A 24,304-nucleotide genomic window follows, 5' to 3' on the forward strand; every position below is an offset into this window, starting at 1 on the left:
AAACCCCAGTTATTTAGGCTCTGGTGAAATAGTTTCTTTTGAGACCAAGCCTCATTGAGAACAGGATACTCTGGGTTTATTTCAAAATAGCTGTTTTCCCACTAACTTTTCCTGCCAGACACACGGGGAATTCTTCTCCTATTTTCACTGTGAGAGCTGTAAGGACTTCTGTGGATAAAACTCACAAAAGTATGGGAGATCCCCTGGGACTGCTCCCCCACCCCAAACCCCGCCCTGCCACCCCTGGGAATTTTTAACTCTCAAACTTGACCACACTGGACCTCCAAGAATGTATCCGTTTACAGTTTAGGTTTTCCTATCCTGGTATTTGCTCCCATGAAAGTTTCTAGGTTTCCATCTGATAAGTTTTGATTCTCTGTATTTGCCTGTTTGTCCCTCTAACTTTGGAGGCAATGGTTTGCCATATGTCCTCAGCTCTTTGATGGCTCTAGGAAGAGTTGTTGATACTCAGTTTGTTCAGCATCTTTCTTGTTTTGTGGGCAAGAGTAACAACTTCTTAGCTCCTTACATTGCTGGACCAGAAACCACAAGTTCCCACTTATTTTGTTAGATTTATTCTTGGGTATTTTATTCTTTTTGCTGTTATTATAAAAGCATTACCATCTTAATTTTCAGATTGCTCATCACTAGTGTATGGAAATTCAATTTTTGCGTATTGATATCCTGCAACCTTTAAAAGTCATTTATTCTAAGTGCTCTAGTGGGTTTATTTTTCCTGCCTAATGGCCTTGGCTAGAACTTTTGGAACAGTGTTAAATTCAAGTGACAAGAGCGGACACCCTTGTCTTATTCCTGATCTTAGGGGGAAGGCATTCACCATTTTTCTCCATTAACTATGGTAGCTGTGGGTTTTTGGTATATACTATTTATCTGTTGAGGAAGATCATTTCTATTTCTAGCCACAGTGGTAACATTTTTGCAAAACTATAATGTAATGTCACAAAGGGTGTTGGCATTGAAGAATTCCATAGACCTTAATCAAATTTCCTTAATTTTACTTGTACTCACTTGTGTTTATGTATTAATAAGTCCTGTGCATCTTTATCACCTGTGTAATTTTGTTCACTGTCACAGGTTCAGACATCCAACTTGTGCATGTCAGTAGTTCATTTCTTTTTATTGCTGAATACTATTCTATAGTATAAATATACCAGAATTTGTGTAATCATTCACCTGCTGATGTATATCTGAGACAGTTTTTGGCTATTACAAATAAGCTACTCTGAACATCCATGTGCAGGTTTTGTTATGAACTTAAATTTTCATTTCTCTGGGATAAATGCCCAAGGTGTAATTGCTAGGTCATAGAATAGTTGCATGTTTTTAAAGGAATTGTCAAAATATTTTTTAACCTTTTAAAGCATGATAAGAATTTGGACTTGAAAAAAAAAAAAGAATTTGGACTTGATTGTGAGGGCATTAAGGGGTCATTTTAATATTAATCCCAGTATTAATCTTTTGAATTTGAAGAGGTTGTCAAACCAGAGAATACACCTGCCGAGCAGGTAAGCATATGGATCTGAAACTCATAAATCAGACTTGGACTGGAGATACAGAGTAGTTATCAGTGTATGATTGATTGTAGAACCTATGGGTGAGGGTAGTATTTTCCAGCAAAAGTACAAGGAGTGAGGCCGGGGGTGGGGGGGAGAGAACAGAATCTGGGACAGAACCCTGAAGATCACCAATATTTTCAGGAGACTGGCAAAGAGCTAGACTTAAGAGGGAAACCACATGAAAACTTGATACTGTGGAGGCCTGGGGAGAAGAAGAAAGACATGATCAACAGTGTTACCAAAGAGCAAGTAGTGTGAAATTGAAAAATACATAGTTTTAAAGAGTTTGTTAATAACCTTGGTGAGAGAAGTTTTAGTGAAGTAGTATGATAGGAGCCTTATTCACACACACACACACACAAAAGGAGCCTTATTCACAATGAGTTGAGAAATGACTAGTAGGTAAGGTAGCGATGGAGATGGAATTTTGCCTGTGGAAGGGAGAGAAAAGTTAATTAACTAGAGAAGAATGTGAGGTCCAGAGTAGGTCAATTTTGGAGGGGGGGGGGGAGGGTGGTTGTATATTTTTTTATCGGAGTTTGATTTGCCAACATATAACACCCAGTGCTCATCTTGTCAAGTGCCCCCCTCAGCCCATCACCCCATCCCCCTGCCACCTCCCCTTCCATTACCCCTTGTTCGTTTCCCAGAGAGTGGGTCAGTTTTAGAGAGATTTAGGCTTATGTTGATGATAAGTAGACAGGAGGGGTTGATAATGCACCAAAGGAAGGAATGATTGATTGAGCAAGGGTCCTGATGACACCACACGGAGTGGTAGATAGAGCATAGCAGAGGGATAGACTTCAGGAAGCAAGATACATTTTCCTTTGTGACAAGAGGAAAGGAAGTAAGGAAGCAGGTAAGGTAAGGTTTTAGATATGATGGTAGAAAGTGGAAGGAGTTTACTTTAGATGGCTTATATTTTCTCTGTGAGATAGCAGAGGGAGGGTCATCTGGTAGGAGTGAAAAGGCATAGTACATTGGGAAGTTTTAGGAGAGTGGAAAAGGAGGAGGTGGCTGCTATAGAGAATGATAGACAGCTGGCTAGATTTCTAGGTCATAACGAGGGCCTAGTTGGGCCCGTAGGCATCTTTTTTTATTTTTATTTTTATTTTTTTTTAAACCCTGTCTTCAGGCTTTTGTTTTTTGTTTTTGTCTTTTTTTTTCCAGCAGAGTTCAGCAGCCTGGGTGGAGATGTAGGAAAAGAAACCATTGTGTTAAAAAAAAAAAAAAAAAGAAAGAAACCATCGTGTTGATCTAGGGTTAGAGTTTGTCCCAGGTGACATTGGAGAATGAGCCATTAAATGAACTAAGCAGTGTGGTCTCATATACAGACTTTGAAGTCAGACGGGTCTTAGTTTTAATCCTGCTTTGTCCACTTAGTGACTTAGGCAGATTACTTAACCTTCTCTAAGCTTCAGGTTTCTAATAATAATCACACATAATCACATCAGTGGCCTAATCATAATAATAGCTATCTCTTTCAATTATGAAAAGTAAATGAGACAAACAAGTCCCTTAACACATTGTTTGGCACATAATAAATGTTAATAAATAACTGCTTATATTATTATCTGTAGCCCAGTACTGTCACTTAGTAGCTGAGTGGCCTTAAGCAAATTTCTTTCCTTTTAATCTGTAAAAAGGGAATTATAATACTTATTGGGAGTATCATTTGGATATCTTTTGGAGGAAAAAAATGCTAAGCACTGTGTATGGCACATCCTTTTTCCTGCTTAGTAAATATTAGTTGAAGCAGAATCTGTAGATTTTTAGAAAATTAAATTGGAAAGTTAGATGGGAATTTTGGCCTTTGCTTTGTAATTAGCAGATAGCCTTTAAAAGTTCATGAGTAGAGAGATAGCATAAAAATGGTGCTTGAGGGAATATAAATTTATCTGTAGTATGATAGGATTTATGGTCTCAACTAGATACCACCTCTTCAGAGAGGCCTTCCTTAACCACCCTGAGAATCTGGGATAATGCTTCTCTAACACCTTACCCCTATATAATTTTCCTCATGACATTTGTGACTATCTACTAATCACCTTGTTTATTACTTTACTTTTTTTTTTTTTTCCTGTCTCCTCTACTAAAATATATGCTTCATGCAAAGAGGGATGTTTCTGCTTTGCTGCTATATCCCACTGCCCAGAACAGTGCCTGGGACATAGAAGACATTCATTCCATAAACACATGTTGAATAAATGAATAAAATATAAAGAGGGACTGGAAGGAGAGAGACTACTGAAGAAATTATAACAATAATTTTGATATTAGAATACGAAGACCTAGACAGGGATGATAGCCATGAAAGAAAGGAAGGAACAAATTTAAAAAATTACAAAGAAAGAATGCTTTGTTTTGTTTTGTTTTGTTTTATGCAATAGAAAGGACAAAAAGGAGGCAAGCAACAAGATAATTCCTAGATTTCCAAACTGGGTGACTGAAGCAGTAACAGTATCATTGAAAGTGTCTGCCTTCATCTCCTTTTTAAATTTTTTATGCCCAATACTCAAAACAGTGCCTAGCATAAAGTGATGAACAGTAAATATTTGAATGAATGAGAGAAAGTAGGGGAAATCAGAAGGTTACATCTTAGATATGTTGTGTTTTTAAAGTAACAGTAGGACAACCACAGGTGGAGGATGCGGCTAAAATTCTGGAAAGAATAAAGGGCCTTGGGATTTATAACATTTAAGAGGAAAGAACCAACTAAATAGAAGGAGCAGCCTCAGAGATAGGAAAACAACAAAAATGTACTTTCATGAAAGCAAAGACAGAGCAGTCCCACAAAAGAGATAGTTATGTGCTTCAGAAAAGCTGAAGAAAGTGAAGACTGGAAATGATCTTTGGATTTAGAGACTGAAAGGCCAGGAATGATCTCGGACAGAACAACTTATATTGAGCATTGACGTCAAAGTCCTAACACAAAGGGTGTGAGGAATGAGTAGAGATAAATTTCCCCCACAGAGCCAAAGGAATAGAGGCAATGTGGTCATCTGAGATGGTCATTTTTTTTTTTTTTTTGAGATGGTCATTTAAAAGAAATACACTGGGCAGCCCGGGTGGCTCAGCGGTTTAGCGCCGCCTTCGGCCCAGGGCATGATCCTGGAGACCTGGGATCGAGTCCCACGTCAGGCTCCCTGCATGGAGCCTGCTTCTCCCTCTGCCTGTGTGCTGCCTCTCTCTCTCTTTCTCTCTCTGTAATAAATAAATAAAATTTAAAAAATAAAAATAAAAGAAATACACTTTGTTTTTTTATATAAAGACATAAGCGTGTTTTTAGGGAGAGAAAGAAAGATCCATAATCCAAAACACTTGTCAAATTTTAGTGTGCACAAGAATTGGAAGAGAATCTTGTTCACAAGGAAGGTTGCTGGCACCACATATAGGGAATCTGATTCGGTGGATGTGGGGACCAGATACAGGTTTCCCCTGCTACCTGAAGGTAGAACATTCCTAAGAAAGCTTTTGTAAGCTAAAATAGAATAAAGTGAAGAAGTGGGGCACCTAGGTGGCCCAGTCCATTAAGGATGTGTCTTCTACTCATGTCATGATCTCAGGGTCCTGGGATGGAGCCCACATCAGGCTTCCTGCTAAGTGAGGAGAGTCTGCTTCTCTTTCTTCTTCCCTCTGCCCGTCCCCACTGCTTGTTCTCTCTCTCAAATAAATAAATAAAATCTTGAAAAAAAAATAAAGTGAAGAAAACCATTGATTTCTTGGAAATCATTACCATTGATTTCCCTGGAAAAAAAATGTGAGCATTCCTAGACCTAAAAAAATAACTTAGGCTTTTCTGATATCTTAAGACATATCTTGCTAATAGATGCACAGGATAAGTTGAAATAAAGCACAGAAGCTCACAGATACAGTTCAAAGCTGTGGTGGCTTGATGCTGAGTATAGTTTGGGATATGTGCTCCTTCTATAATGCCCTGCTACAAAACAAATGCCAAACACTATTTCCCTTTTCACCATTAAAAAATATATATATATTTGTAAATCACTTTTTTTTTTTTTTTTTTTTGTAAAAGCAAAAATCCTCTTTGGATTTCTTCTGATTAGTGAAAACTAGTACTAATGTAGGTCTTTTGTAAAAGTGAAGTGATATAATGCAAACTTTCAAAAAGTAAAGATTACCTGTATCGGCACTTTAAACAAGTTCCTGCCCACACACACACCCCTACTCCACCCCACCTCCCCTACCCCCCAGAAGACTCTGATGTAGTTAAATTCTAGAACCATACTAACACTGGTCCAGGGAGTGAAAATTGAAGTCAAAAGAAAGGGGTAGGAAGGGAATTTGATTTTTGAAAAATGAAAGGTAGGGGAGTTTGGGAAAAAGAAGGAATTCATCTTCTTTATTTTTTAAAAAAGAGATTTATTTTATTTATTTATTTATTTATTTATTTATTTATTTATTTATTTATTTATGAGAGAGAGAGAGAGACAGAGACACAGGCAGAGGGAGAAGCAGGCTCCATGCAAGGAGCGCGATGTGGGACTCGATTCCAGATCTCCAGGATCACGCCCTGGGATGAAGGTGGCGCTAAACCACTGAACCACCTGGGCTGCCCTCATCTTCTTTAAAATAAGCTGGAAGAGGGGCACCTGGCTGGCTCAGTCAGAAGAGCATGTGACTCTTGATCTCAGAGTCGTGAGTTCAAGCCCCACATTAGGCACAGAGTTTACTTAAAAAAAAAAAAAAAAAAGATTTGGCTATGTCAATTATATCTCAATAAAACTGAAAAAAATATTTTAAAATAAACAGGAAGAGATGGTACAGAGAAGTTTGGGGGTGATGCACTGAGCTTCAAAGAGGTTTTCAGGTAGAGAGGAGGGCAAATGAGATTGCTTTATTTGCATGACCTTGATTTTTTTCCTGTAGGTGGGAAGAAAGGTTATCTACTCTGGGCAGGCATTAGAGAATCTGAGGAGTGTTGAAAGGGTCTGAAAATGCTGTGGGGGATGCAGCAGAGAGGACAGAGGAGGAATATAAGCAATACTGAGCAGTGTCTGGCTGCTGTTAAATTAGGTGGCATGGTCAGCAGTTACCTGACATTTTTAAAAGTGAGGAATAGCCCTGAGAACATGTTTCTTCTCTTGGTTATTCATCATGATTCCATCATCTGCAGATTTATATCTTTTTTATGTTTTTAGCCTGACCCACTTCATGGAATAATGAAGTTCATAAATTTACAAGATATCAAGTATCTAGAACTTACCAGACTTACAACTGAAAAGGTACTTCTATAGTTTGCTAGAACAACAGCTAATTTATGAAGCACATCTGTGTGCCAGGCATTGTTCTAAGCTTCTTGCAAGAATTAACTCATTTAATAACTTCCCCAAATCCTATGAGATAGGTACTATTTATTATCCCCATTTTACAGGTGAAGGAAGGGAATCACAGAGATCAATCAGTAACTTGCTTGAGGTTACAGAGCTAGTTAGTGGCACAGACCCAGGCAGACTTGTTCTATACCTCACTTACTGTGCTCCTAACCACTGGTCTCTGCCACTTTTCATGGCCCTCATGTTAAGGATAACTTTTCAAACAGCTTAGCAAGTTATTTTGCATTATCTTGATTAACTTGTGTTTAATAGCAAAAATATAACTAAGTGAAAGGAAAGAATCAGCTCTATGTACAGTCAAGTTCTAACATACTTGTAGTTAATTCATAGTGTTAAGTTTGAGTATTTGAGAAAAATGAATATGTTTTCTGGTGTCACCTTACCAGAGTGGGAAAGGCATAAGAAGGGCAGTTTTTGTGCTAGATCTTTAGAATCTTTATAAATAAAATGTATTGAGTTCTCTAATGTTGGCTCTGGGCCTTGGTGGGTAGTAAAAATATTTGGAAACTTGATAAAAATGATCAGTTATTGGATCCTGAAAATAAAAATGTGTCTGCTATTTCATTTCTTAAAAAAGGTTTCCTATGCTAAAAGGGTTATAGTAAATTTAAAGACATTAATTAGTGTTAAAAATTTTTTAATATATATATCTCAAGTACTCAATACTAATGGGTATCATATTAGTGCAGATTCAGGCTGTCCAAAGGCTCATTCATAGAATAAAATTTTAAGTCTCTTTGGGTGTCAGTAGTAACTCTTTCTGATTTAATTCCTTTGGAGGGCTCTGTGAAAAAAAAAAATGAGTTAAGAAAAGTTGAAACAGCTGTATTATCACTATGACAAGCAGCCGGCTGTGGGATTAGAATACACAGGAGAGCTGTGTGATGACTTTCTTGCTCTATTTTTAAAGAACTCTGGCTAACATAAATCTTAAAACATACTCTTCTGGTAGTTATGTTCTATAAAGTCACTGTGAGTGCTGGTATAGTAAATATTGGATCATTGCCCCTGGCGGAAATACAGGGTTCAGTTCCTAGGAGTCTCTGGTCACATTTTGTCCACCTGTCACTGTATTACCTTGGTATGTATATGTATGTGTGTTTTAAAGATTTGGTTTATTTCTTTGAGAGAGAGAGCAAGCTTGAGTAGAGTGGTGGGGCGGCAGAGGAGAGGGAGAAGCAGACTCCTTGCTGAGCCCATCATGGGGTCCCAGCCCAGGACCCCAGGATCATGACCTGACCTCCAGGAGCCACCCAGGTGCCCCTTTATGTGCGTTTCTCTTTAAAGACACTACTATATATTGTTGACTCAATGTTAATGAATTATTGAGCTTAGGAACACTAGACAGCACATCAGCACTATACCTGGGTCATTTTAAACAGTGAAATCACCAACAAAAAGCACAAAAATAGAAAAACATGGCATTAAGAGAGCATAGAAAGGACACTTTTTTTTTTTTTTTTTTTTTTTTACTGTATTGTAGCTGAAATAAGATAGAAGATTACCTAGTTTGACTTAAGCTGGAAATGTGTGTTGGGCGACTCAAAATTTTTGCCATTTGGCACATGCATTATGTCTACAAATGACCACAAAAGTACCATAGCTTATTTAGGGGTTACAAATAAATTTTAGTGAGTAGGAGTATTTGCAAGCATGTAATCTGTAAATAATGAGGACCGTTTACGAATGCATTCTAAGGGGGATCCCTGGGTGGCGCAGCGGTTTGGCGCCTGCCTTTGGCCCAGGGCGTGATCCTGGAGACCCGAGATCGAATCCCACGTCGGGCTCCCGGTGCATGGAGCCTGCTTCTCCCTCTGCCTGTGTCTCTGCCTCTCTTTCTCTATGTGACTATCATAAATAAATAAAAATTTTTAAAAAATGCATTCTAAATATTAAAACGAAAAGTAAAAATAGAGAACCTTCTTGCCCATTCTACCATTTCTATTCCCACTCCATCTTTCCAGAAGTAACCAGTCAGTTTTCTGTGCATTTACATATATGTGCACTTATAGAAGTAAATATGTATTGTTTAATAAGTGGATCTCATGATACATACTGTTCTGTAGTTTGCTTTTTTTTTTTCTCAAGATGTCTTGGAGATCTTTCCACATCAATATGCACAGAATAGTCTCATGCTTTTTTAATATTCTGTGGTGTGCATGTACCATAATTTATTTAACCATTTCTCTATTCATAAGTATTTAATTTTTCACTATTATAAATAATTTGCAGTGAATATTTTGTACCTATTTGTCCATATGTACAAGGCTTTCTTAGGATTACATATATAAAAATGAAATTGCTGAGCGGAGGGGTATATACACTTTAAATTTTGTTAGGAAGGTAATTGTGTCAGTTGGATCCTCTGGGAAGCTGACACTGAGATGGAGTTAGAACTGCAAGCAGTGTTCGAAGTGCCTATGAAAAACAGGGAGTGGAAGCTAAAAAATAGGACAGTAGTCAGATCCTAATGCAGATCTGAGTCTCAGCCAGCTCACTGGGGCACTTAGGAGTAAGAGTGCCTCTTACAGGAGCTGTATCTTATTGGGAAGAGATGGCTAGCCCCTAGAACTCCCTCATGCTCAGTTATTGACAAAGGACTGCCTGAGAGGAAAGTGGCTCCATCTTGAAAAATAAGGTGACTCTTAAAAGCACTAACTGGAGGCCAACTGTACCCTTTGGAGCTAAACCGCAAGGCATCTTCAAGGGAGATCTTAGTGTACCAAGGTAGCCACCACTGCAGTATAGTAGAGCCTACAGGATGATAATGGAGGCTAAAGCCAAACTCCTTGGCTTCAACATCTTTGTGTAGATGTTGTTCAACATCTCTATGTCTTAGTTTCTTCATTTATAAACTGGAGAGATAATAGTACCTACCTCGATGTGTTCAAAGAGATGAAATAAGCTAGCATATCTTAAGCACTTAGAATAGTATTCAAGGAGCACCTGCGTGACTCAGTCAGTTGTGTCCAACTCTTGATTTCAGTTCAGGTCATGATCTTGGGGTCCTGTGATCTAGCCCCATGTAGGGCTCCCTGCTCAACTGGGAGCCTACCTCTCCCTCTCCTTTGCCCTCCCCTGCTTATGTTTGCTCACTCTCTCTCTCTCAAATAAATAAAACCTTTTTTTAAAAAAAAAAAAAAAAAAGAAGAAGAAGAAGAGGACTTTCCTACTCCAAACTTAGTTTTTGCAAACTTCGGCTTTGCAAATCATCTTGAATTTATTTTTATCCATAATTTAAAATAGTTTCCTTTTTTTTCCCTGATGCTTTGAAATGGCATTTTTACCATGTTCCAAATTCTTACAAGTGTTAGATGAAAAGGTATGGATATTTTTGAAGGTTTTAGTATGTGTTGCCCAATTATCCTGAGGAATACATTTAGAAATTTGTCATATTAGAAAATGTTTTATTGCATCCTCTACCCAATTTTTTTTGTTTAGTTTTTATATTTTCAGTTTTTTCCAAGTTAATAGTCAAAAAATAGAAATGTTGTTTTGGTCTGCATTTCTTTGATTACTAGAGTGAATGTTCAATTACTAGAGTGAACATTAAAATATATATATAAATATATATATTTATTCATGAGAGACACACAGAGAGAGGCAGGCAGAGACATAGGCAGAGGGAGAAGCAGGCTCTATGCAGCGAGCTCAATGTGGGACTCAATCCCGGGACTGTGGGATCATGCCCTGAGCCGAAGGCAGACGCCCAACCGCTGAGCCACCCAGGCATCCCAAAATATATATACTTATAATGCTCTGTATGCCATCTTCTATGAATTGTTTATTCATATTCTTTGTCCTTTTTTCTTTTTTTTCTTTTCTTCTTTTTTAAAGATTTTATTTATTTATTCATGAAAGACCCAGAGAGAGAGAGGCAGAGACACAGGCAGAGGGAGAAGCAGGCTCCATGCAGGGGAGCCTGATGCAGAACTCAATCCCAGGACTACAGGACCATGCCCTGGGCTGAAGGCAGGCGCTAAACCGCTGAGCCACCCAGGCATCCCTCTTTGTCCATTTTCAACTTTGGTGTTTGGTTTCATGTCAATTTGGAAGGCCTCATTATATATAAATTATATTACCCCTTCATGTGTATTGCACAGAGGCTATTGTTTAAATTACATTCATGGTCTTTTTATTAATAGAGTCTGACCCTGCATATTTAGACAGGTCTATATATTTCTATATTTCTCTACTTCTAAGACTACATAATTCAAATACTTTCCTTTTTTTTACTTAAGTGATTTTAATTTTTATATTCATCTGCCATCTGCATTAATTCATTTCTTCTTTTCTAAATAGTGGATAAGTTGATTATCCAAAACAGTTTACTAAATTATCTGTCCTTTTTTTCTTAAAGAATATTTTATTATGTTTTGTTTTAATTTTTATTTAAATTCAGTTTGCCAACAAAAGGTAAATTATCCATTCTTTCCATTGATTTCTAATGCCATCTTTTATAAAGTTGTTGATCTGTTGAGGTGTGTTTGCTTCTGTTCTATTGATTGGTATATCTGTTTTGTGGCTAGAGAGAATTCACCTTGGAAAGCACTCTATGGAATGATTTTTTCAAACATTGACTTTAATTTTGGAAGTTAAAAGGAAAATCCCTTGTAAGCTAGTGTAAGTGAAATTAATTGCATTAAGTTCTGCTTGAGTGCCTTCTGTCAACATTCTGCCTTGTGGTCTGTAAACAACATACTTGATTAGTTTTTGAGGACATGAGATAATGGTTGTTCTTAAGCTGCTACAGAGCTAGAGATAGAACTGTCCAAAAGAAGTATCAGCACCAGATACTTTGTTATTTAAAATACTAAACTCCAAAAGAAAATAGTTCTAGTGTTTAAAAAACATCTTTGTTGCCAAATGTAATTGGATGTTCTTCCTTAGGTCTGATCATCTCTTTGATTAGAAGCAAGTATTGAAAGTAAGCCTATCTCTAGAGCAGGAGTTCTCAAAAATACTCAGGATAAAATATCTGTAGCTCAAATCATAGGCAAATAGTTAATTTCTTTAATATTTAAAGAGTTCTTCTACTTCAATAGGGAATTATCAACAACTCAATTTTAAAAAGCAAAGGATGTGAACACATGATTTCAGTAGTTTCTACAAATGGCCCTTCAAGTTGTTCTGCCTCTGGTAAGAGAATACAAATGAAAAATTAGAATGATAAAAAAGTAAATACAGTGAGATACCATTTTTCACATATTATATTGGCAGAGATAGAAAGGTTGGTAAATATTGTATTAGTGAGGATGTGATGAAATAAATACAAATTGCTGGTTGAGGGCAAATTAATATAATTTCCATGGAGGACAATATGGGAATATTTTATATTCACATATTACTTAATCCAGAAATTTTATTTCTAGGAATTTATTCTACAGATACAATTTCATATGTGAAATAAATTTTATAGCAAATATATAAGACTGTTCATTGCATTAGTGTTCAAAATAGGAAAAGATTAGAAATTAATAAGGGGAAATACTGGAGAGTCCTCTCAATATAAAACTTTGTAAATAAAATATGGCACATCTGTATGTTAGCATACTATGAAGCTTTTTTTTTTTTAAGATTTTATTTTTTTATTCATAAGAAGCACAAAGAGAGAGGCTGACACATAGGCAGAGGGAGAAGCAAGCTCCTTGTGGGGAGCCCAATACAGTACTCCATCCCAGAACCCAGGACCACACCCTGAGCCAAAGGCAGATACTCAACCACTGAGCCCCCCAGGCGTCCCACTATGAAGCTGTTTTAAAGGAGTGAGGCAGCTCTATGTATTCTAATTTATAAACTCCTCCGTAATATATTATGAAGTAAAACAGCAAGGTACAGGCAGTATCAGGTGTTGGTAAGGATACAGAGCAACTGGAACACATATACTGCTGGTAGAATTGGCACAACCACTTTGGAAAACAATTTGGCATCATTCATAAATTCAAGGTGCATATGCTTTATGGCCTGGTAGTTTTCTTCTTGTCAATAAATTCTAGAGGAACTCTTGCTCATTTGTCTATGAGACATAGTACTGTTTATAATCATGAAAACAGAACAATAGCAACAGCCCACTAGAAACACCTGAAATGTCTGGAGTAGAATAAATAAATTTTAGAATACTATACAGCAGTGCAAATGAATGAATTACAGCTACACAACAGTCTGAATGAATCTTAGACAGTCATGTTGGATAAGAAAAGCAAGTCATGTTAGTATACCCATAAAATTCTGTTCATATGAAGTTTGGAAACACAAAACTAAATATGTTGTTTAGGAAAAAAAATTACAAAACTACAAACAAGGAAATTAACAAGCACAAAACCAAGGAAAGTGATTACCTAGGGGGAGAGGAATTAGGGAGAGCACGTAGGGGATTCAAAAATAATTATTCTTTCCCCTTAAAACTGGCATGTGTGGGGGGGGCACCTAGGTGGCTTAGTCAGTTAAGCGTCTGCCTTTGGCTTAGATCGTGATCCTGGGGTCCTGGGATCCAGCCCCATGTGTGGCTCCCTGCTCAGCAAAGAGTCTGCTCCCTCTCCCTCTCCCTCTCCCTCTGCCCCTCCACCTACTCATGTGCTCTCGGTCTTTCTCTCTCTCTCTCTCTCAAATAAATAAGTAAAATCTTAAAAAAAAAAAAAAAACTAGTTTGTGGGTACATGGGTATTCATTATATCATGGATTTTTTAAATTTTATGTATATGTTATATTCTTTATATTATTTAATAATTTTTGAAAGCACGATATAAAACATAATATGTTACTATCTTACATGGGCATTTTAAAATAAAGAATGTGCACACACATATAATCATACATTATCTCTGTAAGATACACAAGAAACTGGTAACCGTGTTTGTTGCTTCAAGGAAAATCAACTGGTGATTGGAGGTCAGTCACTGAAAAGAAATTTACTTACTGCTCTACATTACACCTTTTGTACCTTTTGAATTTTTGTAGCAAATGTATATAGTACATACTTATATTTTAGCTTAAAAATATGCATAGGAAAAGGAAAGGAAAGTCATTTATCATTTGTGAGATGGCTGGAGAAAGTCCTGTATCATTTCTACCATTGGTGACTTTGCAAGTTGTGCCAAATCATAGATGAGATGAAAGTACGCGTTTTTTTTTTTTTTTTCAAGATTTTACTTATTTATTTGAGGGAGAGTCCGTGGGAGAGAGAGGGAGAGAGAATCTGAAGCAGACTCTGTGCTGAGCACAGACAATGAGATCATGACCTGAGTCGAAATTGAGTCTGATGCACCTGACTTGAGTCCCCACAGGTGCCCTGGAAGTACACATTTTTGTTGACAAGCTCTTTCACTTCTCATGCCAATTTTTCCTTAAGGTTAAATTCCATGGAATATAATATATTTGCCATAGATGAGTGATATTCTACTCTTAGCCCAGATCTAAAGCTTCACTAACCTTTCTTCTCTATATTACGCAGTGAGGAATCTCGGAAGATTTCCACAAGTATTTTTAATGTCTTATTGAAGCTGTGTCCTTTCTTAATTCTCTTCATATCTCAACTCTTAGTAAACAGTACTTGCATTTATATTAGAGCAATGCCTAGTAATTTGAATACATATGTATCTCACCAAAACATTTATTCAGACCCTGTCTGTATAGCAAAATTCAATCTTTCTTCCTCTACCTTGAGTGTTTAGAAAAAGAATCTACTAATTGAGCATTTTTCTTCTTTCTAAAGACTGTTCACAAATATTTTTCCACATTTTTAGGGGAATACTTTGGGTCTTATTACTTAATTAAAATTATTTTAAAATGTCGAAGGCATTTGTCTTCGTTAATCACTAAATCCATTCTCTTTCTTAAAGTTGTTTTTTTTTTTCTCTCTTCTGTTTGTTATCTTTGGTATAAGTGATTAAAACACTCTAAATGTCACCTGTATGTAGCTCTTTTTTTCTTTAATTTTATTTATTTGTTCATGAGAGACACAGGCAGAGACATAGGCAGAGGGAGAAGCAGGCTCCATGCAGGGAGCCTGATGTGGGACTTGATCCCAGGACCTGTGATCTCAGGATCACACCCTGAGCCAAAGGTAGACACTCAACTGCTGAGCCACCCAGGCATCCCTGTAGCTGACTCTTCTTACATTCTCTTCCTACTACAAGACTCCAGCCTTCTGAAAACTTACCTTCTTCCAATTATTTTTGAGGTTGGCCTTTGTGCAAAATCTTACATTTGTATAGTACCAGTGAGTCCATCCAGGCTTTGGTGCTGTTTATACTAGGCAGCTTGGCATCTGTTGGTCACCACTGCTTCTGCTGGGCACACCATATCCACAGGCACCACTAACTGCTTCCTCTACATTAATGTTGATAGACTGGTATCCTCCAAATGACAGAATATTAAAGTTATGTACATTGTGTTCTCCTGAAATGGAAGATATATTCCATTTTCTGTTATACCTTGATTAGAGCAGTAGCAGACAGTATTGCTACTTCCTCCAGTTTTTTTATAGATATTTTATGGAACTGGCTCTCTTATCCCTGTCTTAACCACCACCACAATTTTCACATCCTCCTTGGGCTTAAATACAAATCCACAGGAGGCCAATAAAATTGATACCATACAGTATTCAGAATCACTCCTCTGTGATGGATGATAAAGGCTTAATTACCAGGTTAAATTTGCAACTTCTTAAGGAAGAGTGACCTTGGAGCCCAAATCACAAAATTTCTGTCATATATCAGGTCTTATAATGGAAAATTAGTCAATATAGGTGGATCATAGAAGAAGTTGAAGACTTTAGTCACCTTCACCTTCAGCCGACACTTCAGGATGAAAGAAATGACTTTCTAATAAGCTCTGCCTTTGGCTAATCTTGGAGGAGGAGGAGGAATTTAGCTGCCTTATTGAATTGAACAGTACAAAGTATGGGGTTGGATCATTGTCAAATTCTCTTTTCTTTTAAGCTTTTATTTATTTGAAAGAGACGAGAGGGAAAAAGAACACACATGAGCGGGGGGGAGGGGCAGAGGGAGAAGCTGACTCCTCGCTGAGCAGGGAGTCCAACTGGGCCAAAGGCAGACATTTAACCAACTGAGCCACCAGGCACCCTCATTGCCAAATTTTAAATCTGTTTGCTTATGTTCTCCACACTGTGGTCCATAAAGAGGAGTAAACCTAAAGGAACTGAGTTTGGTTCTTTTAAAACTAGGGATAGTATCCTTACTTTCACAGAGGCAACAAAAACTAGGCTATATAACCCATGCTAGACCTTGTACCTTTGCCTGGAAGCCCTCTCTTCTTGGGGAGTAGACTTTTCTAATCCCATTTCTAAAACCTTGAGTTTCACAAATGTAACCTATTTTCTGGGATATAGTGACATTAGCACTTGCTCCTGAAGCCCCAGGTCAGACATTGTCACTTCTATAGTCTTTTTTATTCCCTCCAAGTCTCTATTGCTATTTCCTTCTCCTTTTTTCAAATTAGACAAACAGAATTATGAAAATATCTGTTTACATTTCACTGTAAATATACCAAGAACTAGTATATTCCCCAGGCCACATCTTAATTAACAGTTGGCTGGCCACATCTTAATTAACAGTTGGCTGGCCACATTAAAAATACATTTCTCATTCTATTGTGGGGATACCTTTAGTTTATGAAGTAAATGAGAATATTATCAGGATATGTTCCTAAAATGTAACATGTTTTGTGGGCTTATTTAAGTGAATACTCATTTCTATTTTTTTCTTTTTTCCTCCCCCCCACCCCTCCAATAGTTAGAAAACTAGTGTCAGTGGCCTGGGAAACTAAAATGAAAAATTATTACATCCTAATTTATCTTTTATGTTGGAGGGAGAAAATAATACGATAAAATATGGGTTATTAAATAGTAGTCACAAAGATTATAAAGAATATTCACTATTCATTCAGTTAATATTAAGGGCATTTTCTGATGATGAGTGATGTTGAGTACCTTTGCATGTACCTGTTAGCCACTTATGTATCTTCTTTGGATCAATTTCTGCTCAGGTCCATTTAATTGGATTATTTGGGGGGTTTTTTGCTATTGACTTGTATGAGTTCCTTATATATTTTGGATCTTAACTCCTTTACCAGATATACAGTTTGCAGATATTTCTCCCATTCTACAAGTTGCCTTTTCATCTTGTTGATTGTTTCCTTTGCTGTGCAGAAGCCTTTTGATGTTGATACTCCCACTTGTCTATTTTGGTTTTTGTTGTCTTTGCTTTTGTTTTCATTTCAAAAAAAAAAAAAAAAATCATTGCCAAGACCAGTGTCCAGGAGCTTTCTTCTAGGGATTTTATAGTTTCAGGCCTTTACAGTTAAGTCCATAATCCATCTTAAGTTAGTTTTGTGCATGGTGTAAGCTAGGGGTACAGTTTCATTCCTTTGCAGGTGGATATCCAATTCTCCCAACACTGTTTATTAAAGAGACCATCCTTTCCCCATTGTATGTTCTTGATGCCCTTGTCCAAAGGTTGGTTGACTGTATACGCATAGATTTATTTCTGGGCTCTCTATTCTGCTCCACTGTTAGTCCCTGAGTCTATTTTTATGTGAGTACTACACTGTTTTGATAACTGTATCTTTGCAATGTAGTTTGAAAATCAGGAAGTAAGATGCCCTCCAGCTTTGTTCTTTTTCAAGATTGCCTGGCCATTTGGAGTCTTTTGTGGTTTCATATGAATTTGAGGATTGTTTTTTCTATTTCTGTGAAAAATACCATTGGAATTTTAGTAGGGATTACATTGAGTTGAATCTGTAAATCACTTTAGGTAGTAGGAACATTTTAACAGTATTTTCTCCCTAATCATCAGAGATGATTAAAAATCAAAACCACAGTGAAATATCACCTCACACCTGTTAGGATGGTTATTATCAAAAAGACAAGAGATAATAGATGTTGGTGAGGATGTGGAGAAAAAGGACCCTTGTACATCATTGCTAGGAATGTAAATTGATATAGCCATAATGGAAAACAGTATGCAGATTCTTCAGAAAAAAAAACTACCATATGATCGAGCAATTTCACTTCTGGTTATGTATCTGACGTAAACAAAATCAGTGTCTTGAAGAAATATATGCATTCCCATGTTCATTGTAACATTATTCACATAGCCAAGATATGGAAAGAGTCTAAAGTCCATCAACAGATAAGCAGAGAAATATTGTTTATATGTAAAATGGAATGTTATTCACCCACTAAAAAAGAAAGAAATTCTGACACTTGTGACAAATGAATGGATGGATGAAACTGGAGGGCATTATACTAGGTGAAATAAGTCAGAGAAAGCAAAAGACAAATACTATATGGTGTCATTTGTATATGGAGTATTTGTTTTTAAGTTGCATTTCTAGAAACAGGTAGAATGGTAGTTACCAGGGCCTAGGGTGGGCAGGAAATGGGAAGATATTGATCAAAAGTTAACAAACTTGCAGTTATCAGATGAATAAGTTCTTAGGCTCTAATGTACAGTATGGTCACTATAGTTTCTAATACACTATTGTGTGCTTGAAACTTGCTAAGAGAGTAGATCTTAAGCATTCTCACAGGAAAAAATTTGTGAGTCATTGGCTGATAGGTGATAATTGAATCTGTGAACCTAATTGAAATTACCTAGAAAGAATGTGGAGAAATAAAAGGTAACTTGGGAATGAACTTGAAGAACTCACTGATGATGTTCTATATAATTTTTGTTATTGAGAAGGTTTGGTTTTATAAGAAGGTCCTTTGTAATAACCTTGGCTGTTTCAACTGAAGCTTACTGTTGTGATAGAATAACCCTCTTCCTCTTGCCAGATGTATTTGTCATCTCTTTATTATTATTTGTATACTATTGATTATTTACTCAGTGACTAGATTTTGCAATGAGTTAATCTTCCCAAAGTAATGCAATTGATATTTTTAAGCATCTGGACTAGGCAATGAGTTTGTTTAAATAAGGAGTGAAGAACTATTCTTACAATGTATTTGCTCTTAAGTGGTTAAAGAAATATTATTTTTAGCTATCTATCCAGATGTAATAAAGTTGAGTACTCCTAAGCAGTCTTTTTCTGTGAGCCATTGGTAATCTCCTTTAGACAGCTTTAAAAACAAAGAAAGTTTATTATTCTGGTGTCCTACCTGATATGGTCTCTGATTGCCTAAATTTCAGTTCGGGATTAGAATGGTAAAATATGCTCCCTCTGCTGCTAAGTAGTCATAGAAGGCAGGATAAGAAATTGATAAATTGGACTCTGTCATTAAAACATTTATCCTTCGAAAACCATTGTTAAGAAAATTTAAAGGCAAAGGGTACCTGGTTGGCCCAGTCAGTAGAGCTTGGAATTCTTGATCTTGGGGTGATGAGTCAAGCCCCAGGTTGGACATAAAGTTTACTTTAAAAAAAAAAATTATAGGCAAGACTAGGGGAAAATATCTGTAAAGGAAAAGAAAAGGGTGAATTCCTCCTTCCTTAGCCTTTTGTTTTATTCAGGCCCTCAACGGATTGGATGATAGCCTACCCACACCACCACACATGTCTATACAAAGACCTGTATGCAGAGGTTTGTAGTCTGTAGCAGCTTTATTCGTAGTAGCAAACAATGTATGATTCTATTTATATGAAATTCTACAAGAGGCAAAACTATAGTAATAGAAAGCAAGTCTATCTTGGGAGCTTGGGGGAAGGGATTGACTGCAAAGGATGATGAAGGAATTTTTTGTGGTGATAATCAGTGTAATGACTGAGATGACTATGTACAGTTGTCAGAACTCACTGAATTATACACATAAAATGGCAAATTTCATTGTATCTAAAGTATATCTCAATAAGGCTAATTTAAACAATTGTGAAGAGTTATCGGGAAACCTTCAGGAAATAATTCATTGTAAAATGGGGCACATACCTAAAGAAGTGAAGTTTTTTGTTCAAAATTCCATGGATGGTGTGTTGTGGATAGAGTGTATATCTCCAGCTTCCTATTGTCACGAGGCTGCACAATCCTTTTGGCATTGGATCACATCCTGCTATCTGTTGTTGTAAAGGCAAAACTCAGGTTTTTCCATCCTGTGTAGGCCAAAACCCAGTTCTTCCCTACTATGTCTTTCTTTCCTGTCACTCTCCTTTACCACTCACAGCACTCTTCACTTCTGACTCTTCTGGTCACCAAATGTATAGGGGTTTCTCCCACAACAGACAATTCTCTGTGACACTAGCTGGGTGTCCTATAATTTTACTGAATTCAGACACTACCCAAAAATAATGTTAGATCCCACAGGTTAAGAGCTCACTCTCACAAGACTGCCCCTCCCACCCCATTTCCCCCACACACACTTAAGATGCCAATCACAAGCCCAGACTATCACCTGTCCTTCTTATCAACTGGCTAAAAATTGGAGGTTCCAAAGATTCCCTCCTTGGGTTCAATCAGGGTAACACTTACTTTGGTTTACCAGTTTATTATAAAAGGACATAGCGTATATAAAGGATATAGATGAACATCCAAATGTAAGAAATGCATAGGGCAAGGGATATAGGAAGGGCCATGGAGCTTCCAACCTCTCTGTGTATGGTCTTCTCCCACTACCAACCTGGAAGCTCTCCAACCCTTGTACTTTTGAGATTTTATGGAGGCTTCATCATGTAGGCATGATTGATCATTAACTCCATTTTCATAACTTTTCTCAAGAGAATGAGGGGGGTGGGCAGGGCTGAAAATTCCCAGCTTCTAATCATGGCTTAGTCTTTCCCTTGACCGGGCCTCATCCAGGAGTCTAGTGAGTTGCCTCATTAGAACAAAAGACACTCTTATCACCCAGGAAATTACAACGGTTTAAAGAGCCCTGTGTCAGGAACAAAGGTCAAAGACCAATATAAGAACATGAGATGGTCCTAGTGTTCTTATCACTTTAGACATTACAAGGATGTTAGGGGCCCAGAGGTAGAGACCAATATATATATTTTCTATTATCTCACAATTATGCTTTATAAATTTACTTTGAGTGTTCATCTTAGCTCTCTGTATATATTATAACCTCTGGAAATACAAAGATCATGTCTATGTTTCTCTTCATACTTCCCACATTGTATTGGACAGAGAGCATGTGCTTAGTATCTGCTGAATGAATGAAATGTTAGCATAGTGCACCGTGCCTCCCAGACTTAGACAGAAGAGTCAGGACTATCTCATGGCATAGTGCCAGGCTTCTCAAATTCAGCAGAGACCTTCTCTGATGTATGGTTTCCCTAGACCACCATGTCTTTGCTTAGGAGTTCACATCTACCACAAATGTAAGCTAATTAATGGGGGATTGATGTTTTATATATTTCTGTGACAGCTTAGGTAATGTTTTCTGATGTTGGAAATTGAGGGAGATATCACTTTACATTTTCAATCTGAAGCCAAATATAACTACAGTGAGAACACAAACTCCTCTTAAAGATTAAATAGAAGAGCAGCTGTCAGAATATCGGGACTTTTGTCTTTTTCCAAAGCTCTCCATTCTTTTTTTTTTTTTTTTTTTAAGATTTTATTTATTTATTCACAGAGACCCAGAGAGAGACAAAGAGGCAGAGACACAGGCAGAGGGAGAAACAGGCTCCATCCAGGGAGCCTGATGTGGGAGTCAATCCCGGGTCTTCAGGATCAGGCCCTGGGCCACAGGCGGCGCTAAACCGCTGCGCCACCATGGCTGCCCAAAGCTCTCCATTCTTAAATCCATCCTCTTTTATAATTGGGGACTGTATTAATGGAATAAACACTCATCTCAATGTTTAACTCATTTTCCTTGCATTTTCAAGACTTTAAACTTTTACAACTCTGATTCACTTTTAAATAATTCAATAGATCTACATGAGTTGAACAGTTATATTTTTTCATTTAAGCCCAAGAGAGACAACAAATTTAAAAAGAAGGTGGAATCCCATAGATTGTTTCTTTTCTTAAAGTAAAAATACATACTTTTGGTGAAAGAGCAATATGTCATTAATAATATTTAACATTGACCAACTTATGTTAATAATATTTAATAATATTTAATAATATTTAACATTGACCAACAGAGTACTGTATCGGGCATTTGTTCTAAGTGCTTAACACATAATCCATGCAACACTATGAGGTCATTTTGTTAGCCTCAATTACAGCTGGGGAAACTGAGGCACACAAAGGTTAAATAACTCGCCTGAAATCTCATTATCAGTAAGTGGTGGGCCTGGAATCTGAATCCAGAGCCTGAAGTCCAGCCACTGTGATAGGATATCTCCCAGTTAGGTCAGTGAATATGTGACCAACTAGTTTAGAGTGTGATTTTTTTTTTTTTTTTTTTTTTTTTTTAAGATTTTATTTATTGGGACGCCTAGGTGGCTCAGCAGTTGCTGAGTTCGGCTCAGGGCATGATCCCAGAGTTCCAGGATCAAGTCCCATATCGAGTTCCCAGGGAGGAGCCTGCTTCCCCCTCTGCCTATGTCTCTGCCTTCTCTCTGTGTCTCTCTTAAATAAATAAATAAAATATTTTTAAAAGATTTTTAAAAATCTTTTTAAATTTACATCTTTAAGAAAATTTTTAATCTTTAAAAAAATATTTATTTATTCATGGAGAGAGACAGATAGAGCATGTGTGAGGAGGAGAGGGAGAAGCAGGCTCTCCACTGAGCAGGGAGCCTGATGCAGTCTCAATCCCAGGAACCCAGGATCATGACCTGAGCCAAAAGCAAATTCTTAACCTACTGAGCTACCCAGGCACCCCTAGAACGTGATTTATTATCAGAATTATTTTACTTACATAAATTAAGAGAGTATAATTTCTTAAATAAATTATTTTGAATTATTTAATATTGAGATATCAGCTAATTGGCAAAAGAATATTTTGACAGACCTGGAAGTCATACAATGGAACCTTTGCTATACCACAGGGAAGTTATTTATTATTTGTGACTTACCCTACAGAGTTCTTTCTAAGAAAGTGACACTGCACATTTTCCATATGATGCAAATAAATATACAAATATGAGTGCTTATTGCAGTGTTTGAGAGTAGATTTTATTCACTTCTCAGCCTTTTGGCTAAGATCAAGTGGAGAGTAGAGTTTAAATAACCAAAAAAGTTTCTTAGAGATGGGAAACAGAATCTTTGTGTTCTTGAGACAAAGAAATGGAGATATTTCTTTAAGGAGGATGAACTGGGAGTGGTGTATTCCTTGAACATTTACGAGAAATGTGGGAGAAATGTGGGTGTGGGAGGAAACTGTATTTTAGAGTGAGTAAAACTCAAAGGAATCACTCCTATGAACTGACAAAAATATTGTCTCCCACTTTGTGTTGACCTCCTGTGAAGACTCCTCCTCTTAGACTCACTCTCACTTGTGCTTACAAAGTTGTAATTAAGTCTGCTCTGATATAAATCTAAATGTTTCTGATGGTATTTTTAGGAATACTATTCCTTATTTAGTGAATGGTGTTCAAGAAGTCAGCATCATGCAGCAGGAATAGTTTAGGGGTGGTTAATTGAAAACCTGAGTTTTAGTTCTGGCACTGCTAGCTACTTTCCATCCTTGGACTTAGCACGTAACCTCTCTGGGCCTCAGTAGTCTTCAAACCCTAACTTGGGGAGATTAGGACTGATGATCTTTGAGATCCCTTCTAGCTCTAAATTCTCTAATTTTATGGCTCCTTTTGGCCAGGAATTTTGCATGATTGAAAGCCATTCTGGTCTGCTGTATTGTTGACTTCTTGATCATTGTCCACAGACGAACCTTTTCAGTGATTGAAGGCTAGAGTTATTAATGTTCAGCCCTTTTATTAAAATACTTTTGTAGGGATCCCTGGGTGGCGCAGCGGTTTGGCGCCTGCCTTTGGCCCAGGGCGTGATCCTGGAGACCAGGGATCGAATCCCACATCAGGCTCCCAGTGCATGGAGCCTGCTTCTCCCTCTGCCTATGTCTCTGCCTCTCTCTCTCTCTCTCTCTCTCTCTCTCTCTCTGTGACTATCATAAATAAATAAATAAATACATACATACATACATACATACATACTTTTGTAAATGATTCTGCAACACTTTTTTGCCCACAAAAACAATTTGGGCTACCAAATTTGTTTGATTTTATTTTCTTTATCCATATCCTCTCCTGCCTATGTCTCTGCCTCTCTCTCTCTCTCTCTCTCTCTGTGACTATCATAAATAAATAAATAAATAAATACATACATACATACATACATACATACATACTTTTGTAAATGATTCTGCAACACTTTTTTGCCCACAAAAACAATTTGGGCTACCAAATTTGTTTGATTTTATTTTCTTTATCCATATCCTCTCCCTTAAACCAGCTCACTTCTACATGTAAAACATGGAGACTATTCATTTAAGTGAAATGAATGTTAAACTTG

The 24,304-nt window shown here is 37.2% G+C and overlaps 1 protein-coding gene and 1 long non-coding RNA gene across 3 annotated transcripts in view; one reads left to right on the forward strand and one right to left on the reverse strand.

Moving 5' to 3' along the window:
• MOSMO (modulator of smoothened) overlaps positions 1-24,304 on the forward strand; it is a 62,601-nt gene that overhangs the window by 23,993 nt on the left and 14,304 nt on the right. The window lies entirely within an intron of this gene.
• LOC144319127 (uncharacterized) overlaps positions 1-24,304 on the reverse strand; it is a 55,003-nt gene that overhangs the window by 18,784 nt on the left and 11,915 nt on the right. Inside the window, exons 3-4 of one of the 2 annotated variants that reach the window (XR_013385038.1) lie at positions 19,820-19,944; positions 15,093-15,331 (exon numbers count right to left, since the gene is read on the reverse strand). This is a non-coding gene — a long non-coding RNA (uncharacterized LOC144319127). Of the gene's footprint in view, positions 1-15,092; positions 15,332-19,230; positions 19,351-19,819; positions 19,945-24,304 lie in introns of both variants that reach the window. The other variant, XR_013385039.1, reaches the window with a different exon arrangement.

This window comes from Canis aureus, chromosome 8 (assembly GCF_053574225.1).
Source record: "Canis aureus isolate CA01 chromosome 8, VMU_Caureus_v.1.0, whole genome shotgun sequence".
NCBI classification, from domain to species: domain Eukaryota; kingdom Metazoa; phylum Chordata; class Mammalia; order Carnivora; family Canidae; genus Canis; species Canis aureus.